At 45.1% G+C, this 11,876-nt stretch overlaps 1 protein-coding gene across 7 annotated transcripts in view; it reads left to right on the top strand.

Annotated features, from left to right (window-relative positions):
• The first annotated feature begins 427 nt into the window (after positions 1-427).
• OSBPL6 (oxysterol binding protein like 6) overlaps positions 428-11,876 on the top strand; it is a 117,258-nt gene continuing 105,809 nt past the window's right edge. For 6 of the 7 annotated variants that reach the window (XM_067471294.1, XM_067471289.1, XM_060779741.2 and 3 more), the window contains exon 1: positions 428-728. The gene's annotated coding sequence lies outside the window, so the exon portion shown is untranslated. The remainder of the gene's footprint in view (positions 729-11,876) is intronic. The other variant, XM_060779759.2, reaches the window with a different exon arrangement.

Below are 11,876 nucleotides of genomic sequence, written 5' to 3'. Positions count from 1 at the left end.
TATTGCTCTATTCCCATTTGCATGTTTTCGCCATAGATGTGGGTGAAACATCAGGAGAGAATGCTTCTGGAACATGGCCATACAGCCCGGAAAACTCACAGCAACCCCCCAGTGATTCAGACCAGGAAAGCCTTCAACTTTAGAAGCTCCTGAAGGTAAGAGCTGTTTGGCAGAGCCTGACAGGGTGATGGAAGTTTTTAAGCAGAGCCTGGGTGGCCATCCGTGGGGAGGGCTTTGATTGTGTATCCTTGCATGGCAGCCTGGGTGGCTCTTGGGGTTTCTGTTCTAGTTCTGTGAATCAGAGAGCAGTGAGTGAGAGGGAGAGCCTGGGAGGGTGCTGGAGAGAGGGAGTCTCTCTCTCTCTCTCTCTCTCTCTCTCTCTCTCTCCTCCCTCCCTCCTTCTCTCCCTCTCTCTCTGTGAGAGGGAGGAGGGATGACTTGGCACTGAGTCCCGCTCCGGGCTCAGCCGGCGCTGGGTCCACGCCTCCGGGTCTTGCCTGAGCCCAGCTTTGCGGGGAGGGAGCGAGAGAGAGAGAGGGGGAGAGAGAACCAGTGAAGGAAGGAAGGAAGAAGAGAGGGAGAGAGAGACTGCACCGGCGCGGAGGGAGGGAGGGGGGAAGGGGGTGTTGCGGAGAGGAAGGGCAGCCTCCTCCTCCTCCTGCTCCTCCTGCTCCTTCTCCTGCTGCCAGAGGAGGACCTGCTCCTGCCTCCTCCATCCTCTCCCGCAGGTAAGCCTGGGCCGTCCTCCTGCGGCTTTGGCCCCCAGGTGCCCCCTCTGGCCGCTGTCCCTGGTGCTGAAGCTGCGAAGGGAGGAAGAGGGGGCGCCCCTTGCCGCTCTCCCTCTCCTCCCCAAACAGGCTGCCTCTCCGCTGGCCGGGTTTTGGAGCTGGCGTCACCTCTTCCGCAGAGCAGGGAGTGGAAAAGGGGGAGAGGGAGGGGTGGCCCTGCCTTGGCCCCTTCCTTGGCCAAGGATGACAAAGGGCCAGGCCTCCTGCCTCCATCCCTCCGGCCATCCGGAGCACCTCGGGTCAAGCAGACCGAGAGGAGAGGGGGGGGGGGTGACTCTGAGTGTGTGTATGTGTGTGGGCCGCAGCCATGAGAGGCTTTGGGGCAGCGGGGTTGCGCCTCTGCGTGTGCATTGACGGGTTGCACACACAGAGAGAGAGAGACACCCGCAGTCATGAATGCCAACTGGGACACAGGAGGAGGCGGAGGGGCGAAAGTCAAGCGCGCGGATACGGATGGGCAGTTCTGCGCACACACTCCCGCATCCATCCATCCATCCATCCACCCAGGTTGAAGTGGCACACAGCAGGGTGGGATGATGCCAAGGCCAAAGGGGCTTCTCCTCCTCCTCCCTTCCCTCTCTTCTCCTCCCCTTTTTGCTTCTTCCTCCTCTTCCACTCCTCCTCCTCTTCTTCTCCTTTGGCCTCTCCTTCACCATTTCTCCCTCTCCTCACCTTCCTTTTCCTCTCCTTCACTGCTTCTTCCTTCTCTTCTTCATCTCCTTCTACCTCCTCTCCTCCCCTCCCTTCCCATCTCCTCCTCCTCTTTTTCTCCTCCCCCTCACTGCCTCTTCTTTCTCTTCTTCATCTCCTCCTCTCCTCTTCCCTCCTCTTTCTTCCCATTTCCTCCACTACCTCTTCCTTCTCTTCTTCATCTCCTTCTACCTCCTCCTCTTCTCCTCCTTCCTCTACTTCCCTCCCCTTCCTTCCCATTTCCTCCTCCTCCTCTTCTCCTTTGGCCTCTCCTTCACCATCTCCTACTCTTCTCCTTCTCCTTCCTGTTTCCTCTCCTTCACTGCCTCTTCCTTCTCCATCTCCTTCTACCACTCCTCCTCCTCCTCTTCTCCTCTTTCCTCTACTTCCCTCCCCTTCCTTCCCATTTCCTCCTCCTCTTTTTCTCCTCCCCTTCACTGCCTCCTTCCCATTTCCTCCACTACCTCTTCCTTCTCTTCTTCATCCCCTTCTACCTCCTCTCCTCCTCCTCCTCCCTCTTCTTCTCTCCTCTTCCCATCTCCTCCTCTTCTTCTCCTTTGGCCTTTCCTTCACCATCTCTTCTTCTCCCACTCCTTCTCTCCTTCGGTTTTCCTCCCCTTCACTGTCTCTTCCTTCTCTTCTTCCTCTCCTCCTCCTTCCTTTTCCCTCCTCTTCATTCCCATCTCCTTCTCCTCTTCTTCTCCTTTGGCTTCTCCTTCACCATCTCTTCCTCTTCTCCCACTCCTTCTCTCCTTCCTATTTCCTCTCCTTCACTGTCTCTTCCTTCTTTTTTTTCATCTCCTTCAAGCTCTCCTCCTCCTCCTTCTTCCTTCCTTCCTCCTCCTTCCTATCTCCTCCTCCTCTTCTCCTTTTGGCTCTCCTTCACTATCTCTTCCTCTTCTCTCACTCCTTTTCTCCATCTTGTACCCCTCCTCCTCCTCCTCCTTCCCGTTTCTCCTCTCCTCCTCCTCCTCCTCCTGCTTCCTCTTCTTCCCTTCTCTTCCTTCCCATCTCATACTCTTCTTCTTCTTTGGCCTCTCCTTCACAATCTCTTCCTCTTCTCTCCTTCCCTTTTCCTCTCCTCCTCCTTTTTTCCTCTTCTTCACTGCCTCTTCCTTCTCTTCTTCATCTCTTTCTACTTCTCCTCCCCCTTCTGCTTCCTCCTCCTCTTGCACTACTCCTCCACCTCTTCTCTGTTGGCTCTCCTTCAGCATCTCTTTCTCTTCTCTCTCCCTTCTCCCATTTCCTCTCCTTCACTGCCTCTTCCTTCTCTTCTTCATCTCCTTCTACCTCTCCTCCTCCTCCTTCCTGTTTCTCCTCCACCTCCTCTGCTCCTCCTCCCCTCCCCCTCTTCTCTCCTCTTCCTTCCCATCTCCTCCTCCTCATCTTCTCCTTGATTTTGCAGTCAAGATGTGTATATATTTTTTTGCACAGCCTTCATGGTGTCATCAGAAAAAGCTGGGCCTGGGAAGTGATACCTTCCCGGCGCAATGAGCTGCCTGTGCCTGCTTAAAAAGTTGTAATCCGATGCTGATTCTGTGCTGTGATCAAACCTCCAGATGAAGCTTAAACACCCAGAGCCGGCATTAGGGCATGACGTTATATAACTAACTCCACCGGGATGGGACAAAATGGGAATGAATTGGCTTGGGAAGCTTAATTGTATTTATTCCCCCCTTATCTGAAGAATGAAGATGTTTCCTTCTTGATACTGTTTTTAAATATATTCCCAATGAAATGCTCAACCTAGCGTCTTGGAAAAGGCAAGAGAAACTGCAAGTTGCTTCTGGTGTGAGAGAATTGGCCATCTGCAAGGATGTTGCCCAGGGGATGCCCGGATGTTTTTGATATTTTACCATCCTTTTAGGAGGCTTCTCTCATGTCCCCATAAGGGGAGCTGGAGCTGACAGAGGGAGCTCATCTGCACTCTCCCCAGATTCAAACCTCTGACCTGTCAGTCTTCAGGGGCAAGACAAGTGATAGGCCTCAAAGGAAGTTGGTGTCCAAAAGTACACAATCGATTTTTGCTACTGTTCCACTATTATGTTTATACATGGGTGTTATGTAGTATTGATTTTCTAGGGATCATGTGGGGTATTAATTGTTGCAGAAAAAGAAATCTGCTTCGATGCGCAATATGGTCAAAACAATATACTAAACTCTTCCTTTTGATGCGTTTTGCTGTACAGTCAGAGTGTCAGAATGCCACTTAGCACCGCAGGCATTCCTGGTAACCTACATCAGTTCCATTTTATTATTAGCAATTCGTAAATGAAGCCAGGCTGCCTCTTTTGGATTTCTCTCATTGAAACAAATTTCCAAAGGTCGTGAAGCAAACTGCAGTGGAACTTGCCTTTAACCATCTCTCATCTGTAAGGAATGCTGTCTGAGCTTTTTTCAAGGGGTTGCTTTCACAGTCCTGCTTGAACGGGTTCTGAAGATTATTAAATATAGTATGACTCTTGTGTATCTGTGGAAGATTTGATCTAAAACTTGTATGAATATGTGAAACCATGGATAACAGCAAACCCTATTTGAAATGAAGGACTTCTATCCTGAGAATGCCATAGAGTCATGCTGGAGGACCTTAAAATGTCTACTTTATCAGATGTGGATACAGTCCCAGAGATATGGAGGTCGTACTGTATTATAGGCCTCCCCAGTGGCAAAGCTGGTTAAACTGCTGAGCTGCTGCACTTGCTGACTGAAAGGTCAGCGGTTTGAATCCAAGGAGTGGGGTGAGCTCCCGCTGTTAGGCCAAGCTTCTGCCAACCTAGCAGTTTGAAAACATGCAAATGTGCATAGATCAATAGGTATCGTTTCTGCAAGAAAGTAACAGCGCTCCTTGCAGTCATGCCAGCCACATGACCTTGGAGGTGTCTATGGACAACGCCGGTTCTTTGACTTAGAAATGGAGATGAGCACCGCCCCTCAGAGTCAGACACAACTAGACTTAATGTCAGGGGAAATCTTTACATTTTTACTGTATTATCAAAAGTGCAGAAATTGAATTATAGATGGAAGAAATGGCTCGTTTTTTTCTACCAGTTTTTTTTTTCGTGTCTGGTGTGAGAGATGTTGCCCAGGGGACACCTGGATGATTGATGTTTTACCATCCTGTGGGAGGCATCTCTCATGTCCCCACTTTAGGAGCTGGAGCTGACAGATGGGAGCTCACCCTACTCCCTGGATTTGAACCACCGTCCTTTCAGTCAGCAGTCCCGCCACCAGTAAAACACACAGTGACAGAGTTCTGGGGCCTTTGGCATCTCAGTATATGTTTGCTAGACTTCTCTCCCCCCCCCCCCCCCAGTTATTAATTAACTGCCTATCACTATCTCAAAGGTTGAGCAGTTTTTGACAACACAAACACAACCCATGTTGGATCGTAGTGAAATACTTATGTTAAATAGCAACCATCGTCTGCTTCTAATAACAATCTCTGTCCTAATTTGGCTGTAGTTTTGTCTATGTGTGACCTTGACTTGCAAAGATGGAAAAAGAATTATGATGAAACAGGCCTACGTTAAAATTTTGTTGTTGGAGGATTGTCTTATTTCTGGCATAAATTAACACAGGCAGAAAACTAAATTAGAAGCTAATTGGATTAAACGTAACCCCAGAATTGACTTTTTTCCAGTAATGTCCTTGATCCTTTGCATCACCTCAAAACCATTTTTAGTTGTCCACAAACTGTGTTGCCAAAAGCTTTCATGGCCAGAATAACTGGGCTGCTGTGAGTTTTCTGGGCTGTATGGCCATGTTCCAGAAGCATTCTCTCCTGACGTTTCGCCCACATCTATGGCAGGCATCTTAACAACCTCTGAGTATGCCTGTCATAGATTTGGGCAAAACGTCAGGAGAGAATGCTTCTAGAACATGGCCATATAGCCTGGAAAACTCACAGCAACCCAGTCCAGAAATTCCTTTCCCCCCTAAACCTAGAAGAGGACTTCTGTTCAAAAGAGTTGTGAAACTTTCACAGATCTGGAGCCTGATTTTCTCTCTCAAGGGTGGTAGGCTCTAATGCAGTGGTTCCTAACCTACAGTCCATGGACCACCAGTGGTCTGCAAGAACTAAAATATGGTGTGTGTCCTCACCATTACTACATTGTTCCAACGAGAAAAACTGGTTTCACGAAACCCTCTTATAGTGCTGAGGCTTATTAAATATGGTTTTCTGTTGTTGAGAAGATGGCAACTACTGAATGGCATGTGTTCTGTATCAGAAACTAGAGCTGATGTGGTCTGTCCAATGCAATTTTCTGAATCAGCAGCCCAAATAACTAAACTGAATCTAAAGTTGACCAAAAACTGATTTGTATCCGTTTTGGTACTAATCTTGGAGAGTGAACTCTGGTCAAAGTGGTCCCTGGTCAAAAAAAGGGTTGGGAGCCACTGTACAAAAGCGTTTTTTGGGATCTGCTGAATGATCAGTTGCCATTATTAGGACCACCAAGATAGTAGAGTTGAGCTCACTGTCTGGGTGGCACTCATAGTGGAACTATAAGTGTGCAGTGTTTTGGTTTTTAGACATCTTTGTATTCACTTAACAGGGTCTTATATTTTCCCCAGCCTTGAGTATTGATTTTATGCTTTCAACTATTATATAAGACTTCCCATCATATTGTTATTGTATTCATAGTGTCACCATGTTAATTGTTTTTTGTTGGTGGTGATTTTATTATAATGTTTTAAAGGTAAAAGGTAAAAGTTTCCCCTTACATTAAGTCTAGTCGAGTCCGACTTTGGGGGGTTGGTGTTCATTTCCATTTCTAAGCCAAAGAGCTGGCACTGTCCATAGACACCTCCTAGGTCATGTGGGTGGCATGACTGTATGGAGCGCCGTTATCTTCCCGCCGAAGTGGTCCCTATTGATCTACTCACACTTGCATGGTTTTGAACTGCTAGGTTGGCAGAAGCTGAAGCTAACAGCGGGAGCTCACCCTGTCTCATGGATTTGAATCGCCGATTTTCCAGCCAGCAAATTCTGCAGTTTAACTTGCTGCGCCACCACAGCCCCAGTTTTACTGTTTTATAAAACACACATATAAAAACACAAAATTCACCATGATCTGTCTGACAATCTTGAACCCCCCCCCCCCCCCCCAAATAAAAATGGATCTGGGATTCCTGACATAGTATTCTATTTTATATGAATGGAAAGAATTCGTGAACATTCACAATGTTGTGACTAAAACCAGAAAGTTGTGATAGACACCTCTTTTACTTCCATAAACCATGTAGCACTAATGTTTTTTGCCCTCATCTTTAAAAATGCTTTTAGGATTTGCAGTTAGCATACTGATCCAACAAAATTGTGCTATAACATTCTTAAATAGCATCTTGCTCTAAATATTAGCATCTATAAAAGGTGTAATCACCATAAACAACGAGTAGAATGCCATCACTCAATATTATGAAGGCTGGCCTTGCCAGAGAAGGCCTTTTTGTAATACTCTGCCTTCTCCTAATTTGAGAGTGAAAAATAATCCAATTTCAAATGCCTGTTGAAATATTTATTCAGACAGGCTTTTCCTAGGTGGTAGCAAACATTTCCTTCTCTCCGATTGCATATTACTGTTCATGTGTTCTCATTTTTCCAATTAGTTAAAACTACTTTTACATTGTTTCGCTTGGTGTTCTGTTTTGCTATATATGCTTTTAATTGCAACTGCGTAGAATGCTATTATATCAGTGATATAGAAATGCCATGAATAAATAATCAGTATGAGATACCCAGCTACTAAGTTGTTAATGTCTACCATACACAGAACAGGACTGCACCTGAAGTTTTAAAAGGTTACTCAATTAGAACTTGATTATTTCCTTTGCTCCAACCTCTTCCTTCGATGTTGGGAAGTTTTCTTGTAGCCAATGCTATTCTGTAAGCAATTAGCAACCAGAATAATAGTGAAAAGTGATCTGAATAATTGACAGGCTGTATTAAATGACATGGCAAATTAAAATTTGCCTTCATGCAGATTACAGTTAGAAAATCTAATGAGAATGTTAACATGTGTTAAGTGAATGACAGAAGTGATTTTGAGATAAATTGACACAAAAAAATACCAGAGGAAGGTAATCATAGTTCATTCTTGTTGAGTGATTGCCACAATTACAGAGCCTATTCTATCTTGGAAGCTAAACAGGGTCAGATGTGGTTAGTGCTTGGATGGGCGACCATCAAAGAATACCCAGTGTTGTAGGCTATTTTAGAGGAAGGAGCATTGCACCTGTTGTTCATTCGTTCAGTCGTCTCCGACTCTTCGTGACCTCATGGACCAGCCCACGCCAGAGCTCCCTGTCGGCCGTCACCACCCCCAGAAATTGCACCTAATTTCTACAAATTGCACTAGTCTTGGTCCAGCCTTTTTAAATTGCCTTTAACAGGCAGGATTATTTTAAATATATATGTGCTATTGTGATTTTTTATGCTTATATTGTCTTGTTAATTTTATTTTTATGTTGTTTACTTTGTATGTATTGGTGATGTTACTTGGAAACCACTCTGAGTCCCCTCGGGGAGATAGAGTGGTATATAAATAAAGTTTAGTTGATTGTTGGTGTTGCTGAAGCTGGCAAAACAACCTCTGAGTATTCTGTGCCTAAGAAAATCCTATGAAAGTAATGGACCGCCATAAGTTGACAGGCACTTGAAGGCACATACCATGTTCCCTCTCTGATCGCGAGTGTTACATTCCAGGACCACCGGTGATAAGTGAAAATCCGCAAAGTAGGGACGCTATATTTATTTATTTATTTGCATTATTTCTACCCCGCTCATATCAGCCCGAAGGCGACTCAGAGCAACTGAGATTGTATGTATGTATGTGTGTATATATATATGTGTGTGTGTATATATATATATATACACACACACACACACAATCTCAAGCTTGACTCCTCTCCCGCCTTTCTTTCCCTACACGCTGGTCCCCTCCCTCCCAAACCCCCGTGCACTCTCTCCTTCACTCATGACCTTCCTCTTCCAGGCCAGTCTCCTCCATAGGCAGGGCAGGGGCAGGGCACAGGGGCAGCAGCAGCAGAAGGGTCGCTAAAGCAGAGCCAATACTACCTTGTCCTGCTTCTCGCTTAGGCCCAGTGCTGCTATGGTAGTACCAGCAGCAGCATGGAAGCCTGCTCAACTTGGACACAGAAGCCTAGACCTGGGGCCACACATGGGAGCCCAGCAGGAAGGCCTCCTCCTGCTCCTCCTCTTCTCTGAGGCGCCTAGGGAAATGTGGGCTGAGCAGAGCCTTGTCAGGGAAGGAGGAGGAGGAAGAGGAGAAGGAGGCAGCATCTACGCTTGCTGATTGTATATTTTAAATTCTTTTTAAAAGAAACAACAACCGCGAAACAGCAAGTCCACGGAAAGTGAACTGCGAAGTAGCAAGGGAACACTGTATACAGTATTTCCAGTAGTTGGGTTGACCCAGCAATCCAACCTTTGCCTTTGGAATGAGTTATTCCGGTTCCTCAAGGTGAGCAGATTGACTTGGATCTTGCTTTTTGCTCAGGATTTCAACTGGAGTGTTTCCTCTCTGTATGTTCCCTTTCTACCTGATTTTGCAGAATAAGGGACTTTGAACAAAATGAAGACCTGACATTTTTCATGTATACTGTAAGCCCATTGAATTCAAGCCATTGTGATTTATTGTTTCTAGATACAGCATGTCTCCCTTAATCCTTGTGTTGCTGCAGAAACTGAAATAAGTTCCATAGTGTTGTGTGCATGGCTTTTGTAAATTCATGTAAGGTGGTGATGAAATGTGCTGGGTTTATATGTCACCTTATGTGAACTTACAATATGTCTGTATGCTAAGCTATGAATGGGCCTTCTGTGCCTTTACACGGCTTTTCCCCCCTTCCCTTCATATAAGCCTGGGAATTGTTTAGGAAACTATAGCTGAGTATAGTTTCTTATTACATTTGACCATTGAAACTGGGTTGATCAACATACAGCCCTCAAGGTCTTGTTGGACTGCAACTCCTATCAGCCCTAGTCAGCAGAGTCAATGGTGATGGAGGATTAAGTTCAGTCCAGCAACACCTATAGGGCCACATGGTCCACGTCATTGCAAGAAACTAGAGTTAATTGCTGCCCTATCATCAAACAATGATGGCATGCTTTATAGTTAACTTTTATATCTTGTGTTGTTTGTCAGTAACTAATCAATAACTAATTAGTATTGGGGCTGCAGTGGCACAGCAGGTTAAACTGCTAAGCTGCTGAACTTGCTGACCGGAAGGTCAGCAGTTCAAAACTGTGGGACAGGGTGAGCTCCCATTGTTAGTCCCAGCTTCTGCCAACCGAGCAGTTTGAAAACATGCAAATGTGAGTAGATCAATAGGTACTGCTTTAGCAAAAAGTTAATGATGCTCCATGCAGTCATGTTCGTCACATGACCTAAGAGGTGTCTACAGGCAATGCAGGCTCTTTAGTTTAGAAATGGAGATGAGCACCACATACCAGAGTCGGACTCAACTGGACTTAAGTCAAGGGGAAACCTTTACCTTTATCTAGTCAGTATTTCTGGCTTGGATATCAGTTAAAACTATGCTCAATGATGACTTCTTTGGCTGGATCTACACTGCCTAATAATCCAGATTACAAAAGCAAATAATACAAATTACCTGCTTTGAACTGAATTATATGGACAACGCTGGCTCTTTGGCTTAGAAATGGAGATGAGCTTCCACCCCCCAGAGTCAGACACGACTAGACTTAATATTAAGGGGAAACCTTTACCTTTATCTTTTAGGAGGTAACTTGAGAAAACTGATGGGACTGCAGTGATGCAGCGGGTTAAATTGCTGAGCTGTGGAACTTGCTGACCAAAAGGTCACTGGTTCGAATTCGCAGAGTGGGGTGAGCTCCCATTGCTAGCCCCAGCTTCTGCCAACCAAGCAGTTCAAAAACATGTAAATGTGAATAGATCAATAGGTACTGTTCAGGCGAGAAGGTAATGGTGCTCCATGCAGTCATGCCGGCCACATGACCTAGGAGGCATCTATGGACAGCACCAGCTCTTCGGCTTAGAAATGGAAATGAGCACCAATCCCCAGAGTTAGACTGGACTAGACTTAATGTCAAGGGGAAACCTTTACCTTTACCTTTTAGGAGGTACCTGAGAAAGCTGAGGAGAGTATTAATTCCAGCGTGGCTTCGTGACACAGCATAGAAGACAAAGCTTACCATAGAAAGAATATACAGGTAGAAGGTGGGCCAATCTGATCCATAAGATAAACAAAATCATTAAAGGATTATGTGTGTGGGGGGGGGGGCAGTGAAATAAAAGAGCTTTTATGAATTAAGCAATGACATTATGACAATTAGATCGGTATTTAAAAAGCATTAATATTTAGAACAATAGTGAGTTGTTAAGTGAAGATTTCAGGATGTGTGCTCTTTATTCAATGTTTGTTCAGGGTCTGGTTGTGAAAGTTAAAACTTTCCATAGGCTATATCATGAGAGCACAAGGAGAGCTTTGGTAGTTTGTTTTTTTTTTGGGGGGGGGGGGGGGGGTTCTTGCTTTTTGTTTTCTTAGTATAAAAGATTTGCAATTTTGGAGTTTCAACAGCACAACTGATTGCAGATGGATTTTTATATGGCTTTTCTTTGTTTTCTATTGTCCTCAGAATATTGCTTTGCTGACTTTGCCTGATCTATTTTACACGAGTTATACAATCTTCTAGTTAAAATCTAAAGCAAAGCATTACCAGAAACTGTTTGATGAATGAGAAACATCAGAAACGTTTCATTCCTCTTTTATTCAATTTAAATGTAGCTAGGCAGTGTAATGTACATAATTATCGCATTCCCAAATGGCAACAGTAATCATCAGCTATGCTTCCAGTTTGTATGTTTGCAAGACTTTAGAATTATGTAGATATTATAAACTAGGAAATGCTTTTGCCAACCTAACAGTTTGAAAACATGCAAGTGTGAGTAGATCAATAGGTACCACTTTGGCGGGAAGGTAACGGTGCACCATGCAGTCATGCTGACCACATGACCTTGGAGGTTTCTACGGACAACTCCGGCTCTTTGGTTTAGAAATGGAGATGAGAACCACCCCCCAGAGTTGGATTCAACTAGACTTAATGTCAAGGGGAAACCTTTACTTTTACTTACTGCTGTATCCAACCACCTATCACATTATTTATATTCTGACTTTCTCCCAGACAATTCTGGTCCTGTTTAACTCTTAAGGAGTAACAGAGTTAGGCCAGATACACACTTCCCTATATCTCAGGATCTGATCCTAGATTACTTGCTTTGAACTGCCTTATATGAGTCTAAACTACCAGATAATCTGGGATAAGGAGATAATCTGGAATCAGATACTGGGATATAGGACAGTGTAGATCCAGCCTTAGATGCCAAATGAACA

Source organism: Anolis sagrei, chromosome 1 (assembly GCF_037176765.1).
Source record: "Anolis sagrei isolate rAnoSag1 chromosome 1, rAnoSag1.mat, whole genome shotgun sequence".
In the NCBI taxonomy this organism is placed as follows: Eukaryota; Metazoa; Chordata; class Lepidosauria; order Squamata; family Dactyloidae; genus Anolis; species Anolis sagrei.
This window is presented reverse-complemented; position numbering and strand designations above follow the sequence as displayed.